The sequence below is a fragment of the Balearica regulorum genome, chromosome 12 (genome assembly GCF_011004875.1).
Source record: "Balearica regulorum gibbericeps isolate bBalReg1 chromosome 12, bBalReg1.pri, whole genome shotgun sequence".
NCBI lineage: Eukaryota > Metazoa > Chordata > Aves > Gruiformes > Gruidae > Balearica > Balearica regulorum.
This window is the reverse complement of record NC_046195.1, coordinates 7,584,191-7,607,412: the sequence shown is the minus strand read 5'-3', so window position 1 is coordinate 7,607,412 and position 23,222 is coordinate 7,584,191.

The window sequence follows — 23,222 nt, the reverse complement described above, 5'->3', positions numbered from 1 at the left end:
AGTCATCCAAGGTACAATAAAGGTGCAAAGTCATGTTGTGTATATACAGATGTGGCTGACAGTTCATTATGGCCCTCTTTCCTGGTAAGGCAGGAATTGCATGTTTACAAAAAAACCCCAAACCCTCATAAATGTACAGTTCACTCCTTTCATAGTATTAAAGGGATTTCACGATCAGTGGTGTTACATAAAATTTTCTATGGTTAATTCTGCTCTCATTTAAATCAATACAGCTTACACTAACCTCGTTGTGTGCCTCATGCATCATCTGAGCAAAGAAAATTTGATCAGGAAAATGCCTTCCTAGTAAATCAGGATCTGAGTAATAGCACCATCTAGGGGCATCAGTTTCTGAAGTGACATTTAACCATAAATTATTTGTATAGAGCTATTTTTAAAAGCTTTATCTTCATTACATTATCATGAAGCAGTCTGAGGAACTTTGATTTCTTTCTCAAAACTTGCCTTGCTATCCTGTTAAGAGTGTTGAAGGGCTGGTGGTATGTTTGTTTAAGTTTTCACTTCTCTATTGTAGTATAAACCCCACAAGGTAATCGATCAACAAATCAAACTGACAGAATTTAGAACTACAACTGAGCAATCGTAGCTATACTTGACACTTGTTATTGCAGTTTTACATAATCTTGCTAATAGTTTTAAAGTTAGTTATTTCTGAAATTTAAATGGTGCAATAAAGAGTACCAGGCTGTATGTTTGAGAGGTTTCTAGTGAAATTACTGTACCTCTTCACTTATGGCAACACAATATTTCATAGCAAAGGCACTGTTTCAATGCAGAGAACTAACTTAACGTGCTGCTTAAAATTTTCAAGCTTCGAAATATCAGGCAAAAACTACACCTGCAATAAGAAGCAAGTCAGACAACTTGCACAGAGCAAGGAAAAGAAGGTGCAGAGCAAGACAATAAAACCTAATCTCTTCCCATGGAGTTACAAGGCATTTAGAAAAAAACAGCTTTGGGAAATAAATCCTTGGCAGTTATCACACAATCTGTAGTGAATTTCCCCACAGGTCTATTAAAATTTGAGCACTGATGTCCACTAAATCCAAGTGAGGGTTGTCACTGAAAAAGGTCTTGTTTAATTTTCAGCTAAGCTCCTGTTCACCATGCAGCTACATGAGCCCTTGTCCTGACTTCGAGAAGGAATCTGCAACAATTGTGCCGATAACCCCTTTTGGCCACAGTCCACACAGAGCTCAGGCTAACCAGCAAACTGTACTTAACACATTTTTGTAACAGTTTCCAAAACCTGTCTGATAATCAGCATGGTGAGAAGAAGCATGAAAGAGAGCAGTTTTGTTAGTTTATCCTTTACCTTACAAGTTTAAAAATAGACGGATACTGGAAATGTATATATATTTAATATAAATAAATTTCCTACATAGAAGTGACATTTACTAAACATTTACTGATGATGATTATGACTGTGTTATATTAGAAACACTTCCATATATAAATTGTATGTAGAACTACTTTGCACAGGGGAATCCATGCATGCAAATCTATAATTTTAAACAGCACATGTGATAACATGGCTATATTCTCACATATCAGCACTAGCAAAATAATTTGTTAACCATAACTTGGTATCATCTATGAAAATCAGCTCAAACACCTGTACTCAAACAAAATAAATAGATACAGTAATAATGCATAACAAATATGTATTATATATCCCTGTAGGGGCAGCAGAAATTACATCAACAACCTAACTAGATCTATTTATATAATATACTGCTCTCGCCATAATTATGTGCACATGCATGAAGATTCTGCCCTGTTTCTCTTTTCCACGGCTCACCCCGCTAAGAAGTTTAGGAAAGTTCTGAGCAACTGGAAAACCTCATTAGGAATGTAAATACTGAGACACACAAGGGAATGTTTTAGCATACTTTGCCTAAGATCACAAAACTGAACAGAATAACTGCTGCCATGTATCTAAAAGTAATAGTAGTCTAAGTTTGATTTTTTATTGCTTTTATATTCAAAACTCTGCTGGAATTTTCTTAAAGGCTGTTCTAAGAAACATGCATTTTCTGCACACATGCACATGATAAACATCATCAGATACAGTGAAGATGTAGTATTCGTAAAATGCAGCAGCTACTTTATTATTCACATTTTATAAAAATGCAGTAATATTCATGTAAAATGCAGCAGCTAATTTCTTTTATTATAAAACACATTTCATATATAATAATGCCCCCACTGAGAATTTCTTCCATTTTCGTATTTCAAATCTGAGGAAGCAGCGTGGAACATATTTTATTATGCTACTAACTTCTGTAGCAACACATATTTAGCTAACTTAATTACTATCATCTTTCTGAGTATGGGAAAGCCACAGCTCTCCATGACTGTACACCTTCAGCAATTTATTTCTACATTGCAGGTTCTAGCTGCAACAACAATGCAAAAACATGTAACAGACCTGTAGTAACCTCTGTTACAAAGAAAATGAACCATTAATCTGTGCTGCTACCATTAATCAATATGTATAAAGCCAGTGGATTAATGGATGGAGGACATTTAAATCCTCAGTTCTCAATTTACTGTGGCTTGCACACAATGTTTAAGAAGTTCCACTCTGCCCCAAGCAGAACTGGTACCTTTCTCTACAGCTCTGCCAGAGGAAGATCAGTGAATTTATAATGTAGTCCACCATGTTCATACAAAGCATCAAGTCACCCCTGTTCTGAACTGCAAGAAGTTAGGCATCTGAAAGCAAGTTAGCCCAGAGAAGACCAACCCAAAGTCAGTTTTGATAAAAACAGTAACCAGTGTTATTTTTGAACTTGGGCTCACAAAGCTGAAGCCTCAGGCCATAGTTCTGAAGGGTCCTTTACAGCCAGCTGTCAGTGTGCAGTAAGTCTGACAAATCAGGACTCAGTGCATGCCCATAAGACTAAATTAAAGTCTCTTGCAGATTTGGTTTTTTTGGTTTGGTGGGGGTTTTTTTGGTTTTGTTTTGTTTTGTTTTTTTTTTTAACAGAGCATTTGACATTTACAGTCCCATTTGCACAATGATTTTTTATCTAGCTGATGGTATGCCACCTTTTCTAATGGCATGTTTGAAATAGAGAAGCAATACACAATTAAAGACTATTAAAAAAAGACTGTCATTTAACCATTGCTAAATATCATTAAATGACAGTGTTTTGATCTACCAGTGGGGTAGATCAATGTTGCTTTTTTTAAGTTCTATTCTATGCTAATTCTATTCAACAATTTTCAATTGTTGTTCCAGAAAGAGAGCAAAATCTTAAATGGTGTAGAACTTGCTACAAAAATCCAAAATACTGGCAATCCAAAGCTTCTGCAAATACACACGTAAGTCCGTTAACTTTTGAAACACCAGACCAGAGCTGTGTAACTCTGGAAAAAGAAAGTGTACCCGTGACAAGTACAGAAATAATCAGAAAATACTGTATACTACTATCATCACAAGTCAAAGTGTCCCCACACTACAGATTGTGACTCTAAGTCTAACAGGCTGTCAGACTTAGTCTGTATGAGCAGGAAATACAGATAGATAAGATTGCTCCAAGTTAGAGGTATATTGAGCATTTTTAACTTCAATTCCCTAGGAACATTCCTTTTTACTAAGAGAGGAAATCCATTATTACTGTAGTGACTAGTCTTAGCTGTTGTAATTTTTAGAAGATTACTAACAGCAGTTTGTAATTTCAAAATAAAAGAAAACAACGCCCTGCTCATTTATATTTTTGGTGAATGGGACAATTGTTTTATTCCCAAAGATTTTTCTTGCTTTTAACATCTCCTGCAGACTTCATCTATTTTACTCTTTCCTTGGACCTACTCTGATCTTTTGGAAACCAAATAATTTCTTGTGTAACTCAAAGACGAAACTTACATGTATCTTTCAGAGCATAATGTCAACCTTCTCTCTCTATTCCCTACTTCTAATGAAGTTATTACACACAAAACACCCCCCAGTATCTCAGTCATCATCTACTCTCTACAGAGCAATAAGCAAGGTATTAACGGTTCTCAGTTTCTTTAGACATAACAAACATGGATCTATATCCTATGGCAGTTACCATATGCTTATCATTTATATACATTAGATAAATATCTAAGCACATACACACACAAATGGAAAAAGAGAAGTACCATCTTTATATGGTACATGTAGTACCATATAAAATTAATTCTATACCACTAAAGATGTCCTATATCCGAAGCTACAGCATTATACAGGTAGATTTGTACTGCATAATAAATTTGGTTTCTTCTCTTTGTTTACATTATAATATTGTCTAGCTTTGGACAATCCATAGTACAGCCTCTCCTAATCCTCTCTCTTGTTATTAATGATTTGCAATAACTTTCCAACTTCACCTCTGCCAAAAGTATCCTGTCATATATTGAAATAGTGCAAGACAAGTTGTTAAATAAGCCTATGTATTTAACAAACCTGAGATCTCAAGAAAACTTCCTTGTATGATACCAAAACATCAGCTACTGTATTTTACTATGAATATCTCACACATTCAGCACCGATGATACCAGATGATTGAGCAGCCCTGAAAAATGACAAAATGTTCTGAAGACAACACTGTAAACATTCCTAGACCTTCAGAATATTAATTTATTATTTTCTTGAAAGTGCACTACAGTTTCTTATTAAAACTTTCTTTGTAATTGTGATTCCAGTCACTGAAATCAAGTTTAATGGTAACATTTTGCACTGTCAAGATATTAGCATGTTAATAAAAAAACCCTGTCAGACCTGCTAAAACTTACATAAAAATTAATGATGAGAGAGTTCATGTGAGAAGTCACATAGAAGAAGACAGGGTGTCACCTGTTTTTCCTCTTGCAACAATAAAAAAGATTTCATCAAGCATTCACCACTAGAATTACAACATCTCTGATTTATGGCCAAAAAAATGTTTCAGGGAAGAAAACACTGTGTTGTCTAAGTTGGCCCATTATTGAGCACTGCTGTGGTTTCCAGCACAAAGTTAGTTTTTAAGAATGGCGGTTGCTAGGCAGTAGAACAAGTATTTTGCAATCCTGTAATGTTTGGAGAGCTCCTTCTCACACTATGCTCCTTTCACTAGAGGGAGAAATTCACTTGATTTGTATAAAGCCCATGTCATTGAAATCTAGACAGACAAATTGGAAAGGCATTACAAGAAGATAAAACCATTTACGTACTTGGAAAGAATGAGGAAAATGAATACTTCCACATTGTGACAAAGACTCCTGATGTCCACAACAGAGCAGATGGCACTTTGCAAGGTCTCAGCCAACACATCTGTCACAATAAACTGCAAAACCCCCTTAATTTGGCAGCCAAGAGATAGAGATTTGAATCATCCCTCCTGGGACTTCAATCTGAAGCTCCAGAAAGACTTTATATTTCCAAGTCAATGTTCACACCTCAAAGGCATCAGTTCTTACTATTGCTGTCATTGAAATAAGTAATTTTGCAAGTGTCACAACAGTTTTATGGTAGCAAAATAATTCTATCTGTAATGAAAGCACCTCTGTAATAACAAACTTACACAGCATTTATACTCTAATACTTGAAAAATCACTAAAATGAGCGTTGCTTCTAAAAAGTAAATGAGAAATCAATCCCCCATATAAAAATGTGTATATCTATATGAGAAAGGAACTTCCTTCTGTAGTGTTACTGTATAACAAATGCCAATCAGCCTTTTTCCTGAAGCATTAGAATCTCCTATTGGTGACTATTAACACAGATGAAAACCAGCAAAGGATGAAGACACACAATCACACTCATATCACTATACTTTCTCAAAATGGTAAAAGCATTATAAATTCTAGTGCATTCATTTACAGAAGTGCTGTACTCTTTTGATAAACTCAATAAATATTTCTGACGCACCACGTTCCTCATTAAATGAACAGAAGTTTATTGACTAAAGCTTATGACTGCAAGCTGGTTTTCTCCCAGAAGGGAGCAGACATTCAAACACAACATTGGGTAGGTAAACAAAATAATGCCCTATTCTCTTCTGATGTAACTTAATCTCACTTTGCTAGGGGAGAAAACCAACATGCTTTTATTGACGGAAACAAAACAAAAAAAGTAAAAAAAAAAAAAAAAAAAAAGTTAACTGATGTAATCAGAGTTAACTGTAGTAGGAGCTAATGCAGGAAAATTAATGGGAAAACCTACAGGGTAACAAGCTCAGTTAAGTAACTCAGTAACTAAACAGTAAGTATCCCAAGTCATGTAGCATAAACCTTGATTCATCAGTGCCTACAAGATAACTATGCAGCTTCATTATACTTTTAAACCAGGAAAACTGCAAGAAGGAAGTTCTCTGAAAATAAAGAATATTTGCAAGTTATCACCAGAGGCCCAACCCAGAATTACTTACTCAGACCAAACCTTTCTATCAGTGCACATATGGGATTCTTTATTCTACCCCCCACCCCCCCAGTATTTTTGACAAGTATATCTTAATAACATGTGTATATATACACACACACAAATTCAAATATTTGAAGCAGCTGTGACTGGCACAGGGCAGTCCCCGAGCTCTTCCCACAGATGTTATCCCTGCAGCACCTCCTGCTATCAAACCCTTGCCGTTTATGCTCAGTACAACAGCTTTGACCTCCAATACATCACAGATTTCCGTAGACTGTACCTGACTATTTACTCCTTGCATTTTTCCCTGTCACATATTGCCAAGTTAAGAAACTTCTGAGTGCCCCTCCCAATGACTCTTTGGGCTGCAGCTTGCTAAGTACCAGCATGTAGACCACCTGTCAAAGCAATGCAAGCCCTTGCAATGAATCTGTCATAGAAATATTGACAATAATAAATATCCTTAGAAGCATTTCACCCTTCTACAGACAAGTTCATTGTAACTCAGATTTGCAATCCAAACATACATCTTTTTGCTGGGATTAATGTAAAGACCATCAAGTATTTAAAGTCTGCCTAATCAACACTTCTCAAGCACAACAATACTGTATATCACTCTTGCCCTTTTCCCCACCCGCAGACGTCACCCAGAACACCCTAAAAAACTTTTGGACTTGCCACAAATGCCCTATGAAAGAGAAAATCTCTAAAAAACAAGCACATTACTAAATATCATATATACCAGTGAAATTTATTGAATAACTGTAAAACTATGCCTTCATCTTTTCACATTACTTTATTAAATCACTCTGTGGAACTAATTAAATTACAGAATACCTTAAGCTGGGAAAGGGAACCACACATGCAAATTAATGTCATAATCACTCTTTACTGAGAAAGAAAAGCATATTCCACTAAGCTCACCTGTATTGATAGACATGATCTAGTCAAATATCACTGAGAAGGGATAAGAAAAAGGGCTGGATTTGCCATTTGAAAACATACAGTTTGCATCAGAAATTCACAGTTTGCATGTACTGTGGTTTTTTGTATTTTAATCACTTTATTTTTCATTGGAAATGGAAGTCAAATGAATCAGTCTCTAAAATATTGATAATTTATTCTAAAATAGAAATAATCCTAATGTTTCATGAGAAAATGGGCCTATCATTTCTGCAAATGGTCTGGCCCTCACACTGGCAAAGGCTGCGCTTGGCAACTTTCAATCAGAAAAACAGAGTGCCCAGCATCATTTTCCTTATTCCATTAACTTAGCATTGAAAGCTTCAGAAAGCCCTCTACACTATGCTAACAAAACTCCCCATGTTTTGACTGGGATTAATGTAAAGAGCATCAATCACAAGGAGGACAAGAAAAAAATAACACCACCACCATCATCATAATTCCACCACTAAAACCAGAGAAACATAGTATTCAAGTTATTTTGAAGTTATATTTCCTCTATTCCACCAAAATCATAAAAATGTAGAAGTGAATTGAACAGAAATGGTTCACTGCAGCATTATCGTTACCACGGCGATGGAACAGGAAACAGGGCTAAACAACCTTCCCCTGAAGGTTTAATCTCTGGTCTTGTTCAGAGTTCTCAGATACTTCAGATACAACTTGGCTATCAGCCTGTTGTCTCAGTTCCAGAAAGTCTGTAGCTACATGATTGCTTGTGTTAATGTCTAATGAATAACTTCTAATTTTCTGACATTCTGTAGTGCCTAAGTAGTCAGCTGCTTGGCAGCTACTTTTCTTTCCTTTGAAGGACGCTTTCTCTGACGTCCTTTACAATGACGGCCATAAGGGCACAGTTCTGCAGCACCCCTTTACGCTACTTTATACAAGGCTTTCCTCAATGCGAGGACCAAGACAACCGACACCAGAACACCAGGGGCTGATTTGTATGCAACTCCTTTTCTTCAGCAGTGGTCTACCACAAATGCCCCAGTTCTCTTCCACAGCATGTATAGTTCCCAATTACCTGTGAAAATAGCTTTTACTGTAGTCACCATGATATCAAACTTTCGTTCAGAGGACACAGTAGTAATTGTGCTCTTCTCTCATTTCAGGAATGAACTCTCACAAGGCCTCAGTAGTTATCTGTTGCATGAAATCCTATTCATATTAATAACAAACATAGTTACCGGGTATGTTTGTAGAAGCTTTCCTTTACTGTCAGGAATAGAAGATCCATTAGAAAAAGCAAGCAGGCCCTGCAGCTAGAATCCTTTTTCCACTTCACGATGAAACAGAGACTTAGATTTTTACTCTGATCATATTTACGGCCAACGTCAGGGGACAAGAAAAATCTTCTCCAATAGTGGCTGTATCTACTGAGGCTCTCCAGTCTTGTTTTGGGAAACTTGTGGTCACCACTGCCATGGTAATTGACTGCTGCACTCCCCTCTGGCAGCTCATGCTTGTACTGCAGAACTCTTTCCCTAGAACAGTACTTTCAGTTATTGTCTTTGATATATTAGAGGTACATAAAGGTCTCATATAAGATTGCCAATAGTCCTCTGTTCCTCAGGATATTATTTTCCCATTTTCTTTTTGGAAAAGCATCTTATCTTCAAAATGATGCACGGATATGAGGAATGGTTATCAGGGCCTTGAGTGCACAGACAGGCATTAACAGCTCTGACCATGCTCACCTGGGGCCTCCCTCCACACCCCTTGCAGATGGGCTTAAGGGCTCCATGTCAGCTGGGGCCATCAGTCCCTGCCTCAGCTCTCACAGCTGTCCCTGCCTCACTCTCTTATGCCTGTCTCCAGCTCTGCCACTGCTATGCCTGTGCCTGGCCTTGAACCCCACTGATCTGGATCCAGACCTGAGGGTCAGTTTCCTAGCTGGACCTTGACTCAACCTCATCACCATGGAACTTTCCAGTAAGCACTGGGCTGTGTCTGACTCTGGTTACCATCACCGGGCCTGATCCTGACATGCCATTTGACTTTCTAGCTTGACCTTGGACCTGCCTAATCACCACAAACCTCCCTGGTGATACGGACTTTTGGTTGAACGTAGCCACTACCCTCAGTCCTGTCCCTCCTGCTTCGGCTGTCACAGCCCCTATCCCTTCAGGAGCAAGCCTGACTATGACAACTCCATAATTCATTTATATTTTTTCCTTTTTAACGAAGGCTGCAAATGCTACTGAAGTGTCTTTCACAACCTCATGAGAGGGCCTCATCTCCATTTTACACTATAAAGGAAATAAAACTGAGCCAAGTTAAGATATTTCTCCAAGGCTGTATATTGTCTGCCACCATCGAAGCTGACTTGCAGCATTGCATTCCTCCTGAATCCCAGGGCTATCATAACAGAGTGCGAGAAGCAACTTAAGCAAAAACATAGGCTTTGGTAGTATCTAGAAAATCCAAAACCTTACAGCACTGTGTAAAATTAAGAAAGTCATAGATAAAACACTTCTGAGGTTTAGATATGAAAAATGAGAACCACATACTTGCTAATATTTGTAAATACTTTGATGGTAGTCCAAATTATCTGATTAATCACTGTTCTAAAGAACTGTGAAGTGCACGACTTGACTTCCTAACAACAACATGAAGACATTATTGTATAATTTCATTGATCATCTGATTTTCTGTTTCATTGGATCATGTTCTCCAAGTATTTATAATAATAGTAAGAATTAATAAGTGCCTTCAACAGAAACTAATTAATTTCAATTTCAAGCCATATCACTGCTATTCAGGTTCTTAATGAGAAAATAATCCTACATTGCAGCCAATATGAAATATTTTCCTTTTTACGTTTATGGCTGATTCAAAGATTTTTATGCTGAAGCTAATTTTTAAGTTTCCAATATATCTAGATAAACACTCAAATAGAAAACTATTTGAGTTTTAGACTGTCAAAGGAGAGTTGATGATTCATCCTGATGCTGAGTTGAAACACTCTGACACTGAGTATCTGCCTTCAGAATAAAAAAGGACTTCTTTTCTACATGGCACTGAAGACGCCGAATAAGGTACAAACCAGCTTGAAAAGATGCATCACAGACATAAAATGAAGGAAGCTCACGCTGAAAACAAGACATGCATATTTTTCCATTGCAATTTATACTTGCTAGCAAGAAGGGCATACATTATTTCTGAAACACATGAAATACCCATCTTGTATAATTTCTACTTTCTGAATGTGAAAGATCTTTCTATTTTAGTCACATTCTGCAGAGCCATTAAGTGGCATCCATCATTACTTGCTCACTGAGGCATTATACACAGGAGAGAGGAACATTTAAAATGATTTAAACCAAACTTAGAAAGACCCTTGATGGCTTTTGAGTCTTTTAGCTTCCAATAGACCTTCTGCCTGTAAAAAAAAAAATAATAAAAAACTAAAGGAAGCTACCCTGGCTAAAGCAATCTTGCACATTATTGATTTAGATAACTGTCTTCAAGACAGCAATTTTTAAGTCACACTGGAAAGCTGAAATAAGTTAAGGGAAAAGTCTCTCCTTAATCTCTGCACACATTTTTACCATAATTGTAACATTTATCTTGCTGTTGAGAACAAACTGCACAATTCCAAATCATGTCATAACTATAGAAGAACTTTTATCACCCAGTAGACTTCTGTTACATTAGCAGTCACTTGCCTTTAGAATTTTCACTACAACTGAAGAAATCTTTGGGTCCGGCCTATTACCATTCGCCTGAATAGAAAAGCTTTTCAAGATTCAAGTACTTTTTTGTCCTGAGATCGAACATGTGCTGTACATAATCTTACGCACAGTTTGCATGTTAATATACTTCTATGAATAATCATTTAAGATGACTATATGAAGATATCAGAAGTTTGGCAAGTAACTTTAAAATGTTTTAGCACTTTATAAATTATTTGGATTTGCAATTACTATTAGCATAACATGTGCCTTGCAAGGATTTCACCCATAAATCAGGATCCTGATGTGCAAGGAATCGGAAAAAACATGGACCAGAAAACATCCCTGTACAACTGATTCTATGAACTGCAAGAAAAACAAATAGCAAAAGAGACTGAAGGCAAACCAGAGAAAATGAGAACGTTGCACTAAAGAAGTTTTCACAAAACAAAGCAACGTTGTCTGTTGATGACAGTAAACCTCAGAATTCAAAAGAACAAGGAAATCTAAGGCTTAATTAATAAAACAAAAGAATGCTTTTATGCACTCTGTGTAAATACAGTGGTGCAGATGAGAGCAGGATCACCTTAATCAAATTTTTACACAACATTGGGAAGTAATACCGTATACTGTAACTACTATCAGAAAACATCCTTAGTTTCTTTAGGTTCTAGGGAATATTTTTTATGGAACACAGCAACTAAAGTGAACTAAAGCAAGATTGTAGCTTTTTAAGCTTTTGAGATGCATGAGATTTACTCTCTGTATTTTCCATTCATTGTATTCCCCCATCAAGGTGTTTGAACTCTCCAAATGAAGCAACACTTCAGTACAATTATGTGGTACAGAAACCAATAATCTGTTGGTTTGTAGTTCCTTCCACAGATACACAGATGTGTTTAAAAAAAGAAATGAATGACAACATTAATATTCAGTATGCAAAAGTCTAGAACAGGGGAAAAAAAAAGGTAAGCCCCTACAACTGAAACTGAAAGTCACTGTCCAATGCTCACAAACTCCATGTGTAAAGAACCAATTTTCTTGGCAGTTCTCAAATTCTGAAAGTACAATCTAGTAACATGAATGTAAGGTAACAGACACATAATAAATAGTATGAATATATCATATAATAGCAAAAACATCTGCAGAACCGTTAATGATATCAAGGTTTATTAAATAAGGAGGATGTTACCAGAATTCAGAAGCAGGCATCTTGGCACAAGAAATCTAATTTAATATCATGCTGCTTTAAAACTTACCACTACATCATTTTGCAAACAAATTGGAACTCCAAAGGCTGCAGACGAAGATTTACCCACATATTCCTCCTGAAAAGAGCTTAGAGTACTGCAATGTTAGGCTTTTGGTTCGTTTCTATGAAAGGGTGAAATATAGCTCTCTAGTATTCACATTACAGTGAGGATATCTAATTAGCTATTCAGACAGAGTTTTCTCTTGTTTGTTTTTCAATGGTTTTCCTCCTTCTTCTGGAAGATCCACCTTTACTCAAATCTTTCCCCTATTCCAGTTAGTTCACTGACACCTTTTCCAATGGGTTGACTTATGACTGTTTCATCAACTGTAAAAAATCACAGATTTCAAAGCATCTTCACAAAACTGCCTTTATCATATTCAGAGCTCCACTGTGTCTTAGATGACACTCCCAAATAAATCTTATTTTTGGCATGAATTCAACCTTTTCTGCCTTAGAAAATGTGAAAATCTCCCATTGTTACCCCCTACATATGCATCTTTCTTCACTTAAAAATCCTAAAAAGAAATTGAAGTCTTTCATGCTTGCCTTTCAACAAAATCCCCCAACGGGTAAGCAGGAAGGTTCAGTGCCTACTATAATATTAACTCACAGCTAAGTAAAAATCTCTGTAGCAGGTCAGGAACAATGTGGATAGAAGAGAGCAGTGTCCCATTATTACATTCTCCCATACTACCCTGCTCTTAATTAACACTGCATCATTTTAAAGGGTAATGAAACCTACTTAATTTTAAATTCTGAAAGCATCCTTTTAATTGAAGGCCTAGAAGGCTGATTATCTTCAGCTCTCTTGAATGCTGGTTTTGAAAACAGAATCATGGCTCACCCACTGTTTAGAACTTGTGCCATTTCCTGCTAGAACCTGTTTCATTTCAAAACATTTCTATCACTGTTAGGGACTCCACCTACACTTAAGAAAGGCACTCTACAAGCAGCAAGTCAGTCTCTGCCATTTGACAGTTAAAGACTAGGAAAAGGAGAAGGGAGATGTGGTATTTCCTCCACGCCCCATCTCCACCACTGCAATTTCTAGAAGAAGAACAGAAATAGTACAAAGAAATTAAGGAATGAAAGAGTGACTAGAAATCTCTGTAGTTTCACTGTAGTACCTCATTCAGAAAGAGTTCTTTCATCATCTTCTAGTCCACGTAGAAATACTGCCCCACACAGGCCCTAAGCCACTGCCTTCTGGAAGCCTGGAGAGTGTACTAGAAGAAGGACTGTTCGGCCATTTGCTTGTTTTTGTTTTAAGAACTTATTACTCAAAAAAAAGGCGCATTTGACTCTCTACATAGCATGATTCCTACATTGAACAAATCAGTTTAAATCAGCTGCTTTCATTAGAACTAGGTCGATTTATTCTAGTTGAGAACTCTGGTCTAGTGCTTTTCTTGACGAAATGCTGATGATACTTTCTGTTAAAGGGATAAGCTTTAAGGGTAATTATTGATATAGGCCTGCTCACAAGTCTGGATAGAATTTTTAAAAAAGTATATTTTTCTTTTGGACTAATATAAAGGACTTACCTCAAATTGCACCATTAATCTCTAGAAAAGAAAGGATGGGATTTTTCATCCACTGGGGTAGACTCCTGTCAAAGGAGATCACCTACAGCACCTCCAGAAACACTCTCCTCAGGAGCTTTGAGAAGCTTTCTGCTCTATCTGGACAAACATGGCTTAAAAGCAACATGTGATCTAAGATTTATGTAAATGTTCATTTAATTTAGGATAGAATATTCAATGTAATGTTTTCCAATCACCACCTACTTCAGAACATGCTGCAGAGTCACCTAATTTACTCTTTCATCCCAGGAGACTCAGTGCTTAGTATTCTAGTCTTATACTTCCCAAATGCAAGACTGCTACTCACTTTGATATGCAAATCTTAGGAGTCAGGAGACAAAACCATCTAAGTTAACAAAAACAAGGTGGCTAATTATGTTTCCTATTTACACACATCAGACAAAAAAAATTGTTTTTCTCGACTGTGTGTTTCTGCAATTGCTAATGCAAGAAAGTTAATTTCATAGATAAAATCCTGTTTATTCCAACTTCAGTTTGCTTGCAAAGCTGACCACTGCCTCCACATATACCTTCAAAGATGCCACTTCAAGTTCTGAGCCCTGCTTACATTTTATCATTTAAAAGGAAAACATGTCATGTAAAGCAGTTCTCAGATCAATTTCTTTCGGGTTGGTTAAGCCCCTATAGTACGTAGTTTAACACATCATTGTTTTTTGAACACTTACTCATATTGATGTTATGGAAAAAAATAGGTCATCCATTCACACTCAAGCTCTTCACTCTTAGGACTCAATTTTCATTGTTTATTCTTCTGAGTCAATAGGCCTGAATTGCTAGGATTCCTGCAACAGACTTCTAGTCGATAAGAAGAAAGAAAAAAGCCACTAAATTTTCCAAAAAAGATTAATTTAAAATAGACATGAAACAACACCCAGATTCAGCCAAACTATGTGTTATGCAGACTGCAGACACAGCAACTGATACAAGCATAAAGGCCATGCTGTAACAGTTGTCTGGAGTAAGGTAAAGAATCCTTGTAAGCCACATTAAAAAAACAACCCACCTTGGTCTGCTGTGTCCTCCTCCCAAGACTCATTATGGCCTTGCCTTATCACTAAAGCCTGCACATAATACCCACCCACACTCCATTGCAAATACTGTGAAAGTTTGGGCCAGGATTTTTCAAAATTGAGAATTTTAAGCAGTACAGAAATATATAAACTTAAATGACTAATTGCATACAGATTAAATATGCAATTACAAGCTTATACTGCTTTTAGCATTTAGATTACTTTTTCCCCCTTCAGGATAGCCATTCTTGGAAATTTTACTTTCCCATAGGACATTTGCTGGTTTCCCATAATTTCTGATGAAGAAACTATGACAATATTTATTTTGATACCGTTGGTTTTGCATGTCACAGGGACTTTTAGATAAATGAGTTTGTCACTATAAATGCATTTCTCAACCCCTCAAGCTTTTGTTTATTTTCTTAAATCATAACAGATTTTCTTCAAACAGAATTTGTCAGCAAAATACGAGGAAATCAAGTATAGCAAATAAGCCAGAACTGTACAAACACAATTCCTGTCATCTATCATGCATTAAAAATACAACTACATACAAAGAAAAATATATTTAACCTTTGCACATTGAAGACAACCAGATTGAACAGAAAAAAGGGAAAACTATCCATGAGAACATAGAGAATCCCCGCTTCTTTAGATCCTGGAAATATGGTCTAACACATTCCCTAAGATCTATATGGCACCTAACATTTTATTTTACTCACGGAAGCTCAGATTATTGTTTGAACACATCATCCTCCGGAGAAATGAAACCTAACTGAAATGTATGGTAGGACTAGATGGCATGTGGTACCATTAGCAAACTATACTCCTCTGTGCATCTTAAAAAAGTGATTTAAAATTAGTAGCACACCATCTTTCATGAATCCCTGCCTCTCCTTTCCTCTGCTAGAGACCGTACAGCCATGTAGCAGTTTCAAAAACTGTGTTCAAAACATCTAAACAAAGAAACGTATTCTGCATTTCAGATTACATCCTTAAGTGCCTGAATATGAGTACAGAAGGTTCATCAACTGTTGATGGCTTCCTTAGACATCTAAGTTTAAATGTTTTCAATTTGTGAAATTTCCCTAGCAGTGTTTGCAATTTACAAATCCAATGCAAAATTCCTTGTGTCGAGCCAGACAGCGCACAGAAGAAAGCAGCTGTGCACAGACACATCAGTCTTACACGGCCTGTCCTCCAAGACCCTCTGAACCAGAGCTGAGTACGTATGCACTGTTGGAATTCGCTGCCAAACCAGTCCATATCAAACTTAAATTTCTTTTTGTATTTCTCACCCAATCAAAATAAGAGTCATATCTTTCACACCAGAGTATTTTTCAGCCACAGAAGGAAATAGTATGCTTCTCTCTAAAAATCCTTCTACTGTATGTGCAGCCAGCTGCACAAAGGCTGGGGACAGTGCAAACATCTTGTATATTCACACATTCATGTTTCATTTTTCCAGATGACATGGAGAAGCACAGTATGAGGATAAATCACAAAAGAGCCCACAGCTTCCATGTGTACTTAGGCTTAGCATCAGCAAGAACTAACAGAGTGTGGAAATTGCTTCCCCTGACTGCAGTAACAGTTTAGTCCTCAAATTACTAAGAGATGACACACACACAGACTGCAGATATCAAGAACTTTACGAGGACATATATCTGATACAACTATCTGATAGTGTATCAACCAGAATAGTTGTACCAAACTATTCAATTCAGCATCATTGCCCCTAAAAACTAATCGAGTTCTTTCAATTAAAGATGGGAACATGAACAGTTACTACTGTATCCTATGAGAAGAAAATAGTTAAATTCCTAACTCCCTGAAGATGGATAAGATTCAATTTAAATTGCACTAAAACATAATAATCAGTTGAAAGAGATTGTGGATTCTTCTATGCTACAGGATCTACCAATTGTTCAGCACTTTCATGCCTTGCTGTGTCTTGTTGACCAATAGCAGAATTAACAATATGCCTCTACTATTCAAAACTTGTAAGAGAAAAAAATTGCTGTCTTCTGGTGTCTATGTCTGAAGACAGCTGCATAAGCTCTTTTCATTCATCTAGAAGCAAATCAAAACATACTGCTAAAATAACTTGAGGAACATTTTTGCATGATCCAGTAGATATCCCACACGTGCCAGGGGCAAAAGATGAAAAGGTAACGCAGGCCTTTCTTACCTGCATATTAGATCATAATTCAAACATAACCACTCCTTCTATTATCACAATAATTCGACCTGAGGAGGGGAACAAAACTTTATGGCGCTTTAAGACGCGTGAATGTTTCTTGGGATGCAGTTAGCATTGCATGCAGGGGGAGGAGAGGACAGCACAGAACAAAAGGAAATCAGTCTTTAATATACAGTCAAGGACATCAAGATTTTGCACCTTGCAAAATAAGCAAGTCAATGGTTAGGTCTAAGTACTTATTTTTAAATGAAGTGTCTGCATGCAAAAAATTTATAGCCCTGCTCTTTCCCCCCCCCGTGTAAGCAAAGAAAGAGGTACTAGCATTAATTGGGGTAGTCATGGTATTTTCAGAGCGCTTCTGAGCCTCCTTTGTTTAAGGATATTTCAACAGTAAAAAGTCAACACAGTTGCAGGGAAGATCAGAAATGTTCACAGCAAAGGATTTTGCCACTAACAGGAACCACCAAATACCTTTAACTTGATATATATTAGGCAGACACTGCATTACAAGTAGAGTCTTCTGGTAATTCTTTCCTAAGCAAGGTATTCAACATGCTTTCAAGCCCCTCTGCTACAACCAGTACTGCTTCTTGATTTGCTGATCCATAAAAGATAAAACTAAAAGGTAGAGAGTAAATATATGAAAAAAAGTTTTATCAAGAAAGTGGTATGTACTGCAAATAGTTGTAATCATCCCATGAAGAATAAAAGTTTACCCTCTCTAGACACTTCAGTGGTAGTATTTTGCCATATTAACACTGCAAAATTTACTTTGAAATCTGTGACACTATACATGAGCTAAAAATTAAGCACTTCTCTCGGCAACGGACGGTGTCTTTCCCCTCCCTCCCCCAATACAAATCCTCAGTACGACTGGAGTTGGATCACAATTATTTCCTCTTTGAGAAACTTACATATAGCTTGATCTCATCTGAAATAATGGATGAAAAAGGATTTCTACTAAGTTCACATTAAAAAAAAAAAAAAGGAAGAAACCGAAAAAAGTCCCACATTTTAAAGAGTTTTTTGTTTGTTATCTACTGCAGAATGGCACTTGGAAATTAGTATCTCCTCAGCAGGGAGCTGCTTGTTAGGCAAGGCCACTGACTTATCTAAAAAAGAATAAAAATAATTCATCTAAAAAAAGAATAAAAGATACAGGAACCTATGAAAAATAAAATGAATTTTCCAAAAAAATAGATTTATTTTTACAAAAAAAAAATTTTTTTTTTTTTTTTTTAGCTAATGAAAGAAAACTGTTCAACATCTTCGTCGGCGACATGGACAGTGGGGTCAAGCGCACCCTCAGCAAGTTTGCCGACGACACCAAGCTGTGTGGTGTGGTCGACACACTGGAGGGAAGGGATGCCATCCAGAGGGACCTTGACAGGCTGGAGAGGTGGGCTCATGTGAACCACGTGAAGTTCAACAAGGCCAAGTGCAAGGTCCTGCACGTGGGTCGGCGCAATCCCAAGCACAGCTATAGGCTGGGCGAGGAATGGATTGAAAGCAGCCCCGAGGAGAAGGACCTGGGGGTACTGATTGATGAGAGGCTCAACATGAGCTGGCAGTGTGCGCTTGCAGCCCAGAAAGCCAACCGTGTCCTGGGCTGCATCAAAAGAAGAGTGTGACCAGCAGGTCGAGGGAGGTGATCCTGCCCCTCTACTCCGCTCTTGTGAGACCCCACCTGGAGTAGTGCATCCAGCTCTGGGGGCCCCAGTACAGGAGAGACATGGAGCTGTTGGAGCGAGTCCAGAGGAGGGCCACGAAGCTGATCAGAGGGCTGGAGCACCTCTCCTTTGAGGACAGGCTGAGAGAGTTGAGATTGTTCAGCCTGGAGAAAAGGCGGATCTGGGGAGATCTAATTGCAGCTTACCAGGACCTGAAGGGGGGCGACAGGAAAGATGGTGAGGGACTGTTTGTCAGGGAGTGTAGTGACAGGACAAGGGGTAATAGGTTTAAGCTGAAGGAGGGTCAATTTAGATGAGATGTTAGAAAGAAATTCTTTACTGTGAGGGTGGTGAGGCACTGGAACAGGTTGCCCAGAGAGGTTGTGGAGGCCCCATCCCTGGAAGTGTTCAAGGCCAGGTTGGATGAGGCTTTGGGCAATGTGGTCTAGTGGAGGGTGTCCCTGCCCATGGCAGGGGGCTTGGACCTAGATGATCTTTGAGATCCCTTCCAACCCAAACCATTCTATGATTCTATGAAAACAAACTTTCAACAAAAAAACAGGCCAGTTAACAACTCTCCTAGCCCTGACCTCAAAGCATGCAACAGACCTGCAGCACAGCACTGCTCCATCACCAACACAACCAAAGCTGGGGCTTCTCCACAGCCAAATAATACCCAGTCATTTAAATCAAAAAACACAACAGATTTAGAAATCTTGTCCAAGTGTAGAAAAGCAAACAAGTAATATTTAAAATATCTAGCTTCTGTTAAAACATAATCACCCTGATAACAAAAGAAAAAGGCTACAATATAATGCATGCGATAAGAGAATTCTTTCTGCAAAAGGTTTTGTTTACCCTAGAAAAAGTTATAATCTGGTCTCTTTGGCAGATACTAAGACATGATGTTGTTCCTTCAGTAATGACAGTTAACACTGTGATCACACTGGTGAAACTGACTGTAATCAGAATACATTTACTTGAAGAAAAAAAAAAAGTGGGAAACTTTAGTCTTTAAAACTTTTAGAATCCCAAACATAGGTTTGTTTTCCCACAAGAACTGAGGACAGCTAGGTTGTAATACATAGAAGGAATAAAGCTGAAAAAGCATTGAGACATGTTATCACCACATGTCCAGACTTGGATCATGGCAGTTAAAGAAAGAACTGAAAGTTCCAGGGGATCATACCTCAGGTTCATAAATTACTTATATAGGCATTATCATGCCACTTAAAATAATGAAATTCTTTTCCTCCTTGCAAATTTGCCAGAAGCAAAGATGTGAGCCTATCTTCATCTCATGTGTGCATCTGCATTAACTGCCTTTTGCTATGATTTTATTCTTCCTTCAGTTTTAATTTCTAGAACAGTCATTTGAAAGAAATTTCTGTTATCTACTCACACATCCAGTCCTCTGAAAAGGGCATTCTGATGTCTTGTTTTTGAAGTCTTTTTGTTATGTAGGCCTCACTTTATATTTTAAATTGATTAGAGATTATTTCACTACATATTGATATAACCTCAGATTTAAGGAATGTAATAATTTTAAAAACATAATATCCTGAATAATTAACAGCTAGGGGAGTGAGAGATTTATTTTACAAGGCTGTTTAGCCAGCTGCAATCAGAGTCTGCTATCCAGTGCATCTTCACCAGTCACCTGTTCCAAATTCCAGAGGAAGTGCAGGGGAACAAGGCTTAAGAATGCAAAAGTCTGTCATTGGGATTACTACTATACTGCTGTTCGTGACTAAGAGGTCTAAGAAAGCTAATTAGAACTTCTACTTTAAAGCAATATGCTTATTAGCATACATAAGTTTGTCATAAGAGGAGATACACCAGACTGTGTTCCATTATTCATGTTACAATCCTGCAAAATGTCTTTTTTTTTTTTTTTTTTTTTTTTTTAAGAGAAAGACACAATTAATTCATTAATTTTAAAAAGAACATACAAAAATGTGATGGCTTGGCCCCAGCTAGCAGCCAAGCACCCACACAGCTGCTCGCTCACATTCTTCTGCTAACAGGACAGAGGAGAAAATGAGAAGAACAAAAGGGACATAATTTGAGAGTCAAAACAATGACAGGAAAAAATCACTCACTCACTACTGTTGTAAACAAAATGGACTTAACTTGGAGAATTTTAAGTTAAAGTCAGTTATTTTAAATTAAACACACATGGAAAACCCTTTTCTCCCCCTTTGCCAAGCTCAACTTCACTCCAGACACATCTTCATCCCCTCACCCCGCTCCAGTCTCCACTACCTTGTCAACCCTGCAGGTTGCACTCTGTCCCTTCAGGTGCAGGTTATCCATGTGCCACAGTCCTTTCCAGGATGTTACCAGCTCCACCATGGAGCACCTCCTACTGCTCTGGCCTTATTGTTCCTCTTTCTGGGCACTTTCTGTCCTTTCCTGAATATGTTCTCACAGAGGCTTGACCAGTTTCACTTATGGGCTCATACATGTCCTGCAGTGGGTTCACTGTGGACATCCAGCACAGGGCAGCCCCTGGCCTCTTTTCACAGAGGCCACCTCTGCAGATCCCTCCCCTCCCCACCACCAAAACCTTGCCATTTTTGCCCAATAAAAAATAAAAGAGAAAAAAATTTCTTGTCCTTTTCCTTCCTGCCTTTGCAATAGTTAATCTGTATGATTATTGGTTGGAATCTTGGAAGAGGAACTTGCATCTAGAGCCAGCTCCATTTATTCTCTTGGCTTTTCCTGCCTACATCCAGGCATCCTTCACTGATATAAGACACGTTCTCTGACTTGATTCCAGCACATTTGCCCTGCCAAGGACAGCAATGCCTAAAATCCTACTGAGAAGAGAATGAAACATGGCTCTATGTACAAGAATCTTGCATTCCTTAATTCCAAATTCTAATTTCAAACAGCTCTTAATCATTTACCAGCTTTCTGTTAAAGGTATATACCACACCAACACCCACAATATCTTCCTTTTGTAATAAGTTCCCAGATTGACTATCAGTTACTACACACATTTTACACCAATATATATTGATTTGTCCCCACCATTTTCTGGGCCATATCAGCAGCAGTCTCCAAGAGAAAAGAGCCTTTTCAATAGCTATGTAATAAAGGTAAAAAATGGATTCTTGTGACTGTTAGTGCTTCTGAGTGCTAGGGGAAAAAAACCTACAAAGAGTACTTCTTCCCCCAGCATTTTTACTCCACTAGGCTGTATACCTAGAAAACGTCTATAAACCCTCACAAACTGAAGCTCATTTCCTGAACTACTCACACTAAGTCACCTCTACTCACCCACACACAACCATGTAAATGGTAAATTACATCATTCCTAATAAGTTTCCTGTGGATATAAAAGAGGCATTTCCTTTATGCAGCGGTATGCATTTTGTTATATGTTCGCTGCACCAGTGCTTCTTCCTATCTGCATGTGAAATTCATTAGTTTCATACTAATCCACAATTCCACACTGCAAGAAAAGAAAGCAGAAGAAAAAGATGGTATACACTGACAGCACTCAGCTTTAACATAATGCTTTTCACCTTTCCTTTCTAGGGAAACTGCCACAGTCAAAGCTTATTAATCACATAGACATTCTATGACTTGTTGTCCTGCTTTTGCAGTGCTACAGCAATAATCAGATAATTAGATTTCCTAGCACACACATTACAAAGTTGATTGATGCTTTCCCCTGACTCCTCTCATCAATTCCCCTTGTACTGTTGGTAAGTCTGAGCAGAATCTGGTCATAGATAAGCAACTGTATTTCAGATCCTCTCAAAGAAAATAGATAGCTGGCAAAGCTTCTTTCTCTTTTTAAAAATTTTGCTCTTATTAGAAAAATTGAAAATTGTTGAAAACTAAGTAAGGAAAACATGTTTCCAAGGGACATTTAAGACTTTTTTTTTAAAGAAAAAAAAAAAGTATATACCTTTTGATTAAACACAGTAGTAAAGCACCATTTTCTGGACTTAGTTGACAAGTCAAACAGACATATTGCTCCTTTCAGACTTCATCTCACACTCTTCCAAAGGAATACACTGAGCCATACTGAAAGATACCTGCAGCCCAGGATCATTTTTACAAACTGCCTCACTCCTGCTCCCTGCTCCAACCGCCCTTTGCCCCCCATCAGAAAAGAACACACTGAAGGCAAAACAGAATGAGAAGCCATGGAAAGGAAAGGAGCATAAAAAGACAAGGGCAGATACCAAGTCTTTCTGAGCCAGCGTCCACTTCCAGCTGTTCGGAAGTCGGGGACTAGTCTCTGTAGTTAAAATCACTCAATAAAGGTATTTTTCATGAATTTACTTAACCTTAAGTAGATTTTTAGCATTTGCACCTTTAGGGAAGGAGCTTCATAGCTTACACATAATTGAAAAAGTACCTTCTTCTGTTTGTGGTTACCACCTTCATTGTATGTTCTCTCTGTTATAAAAAAGTACCAATTATACC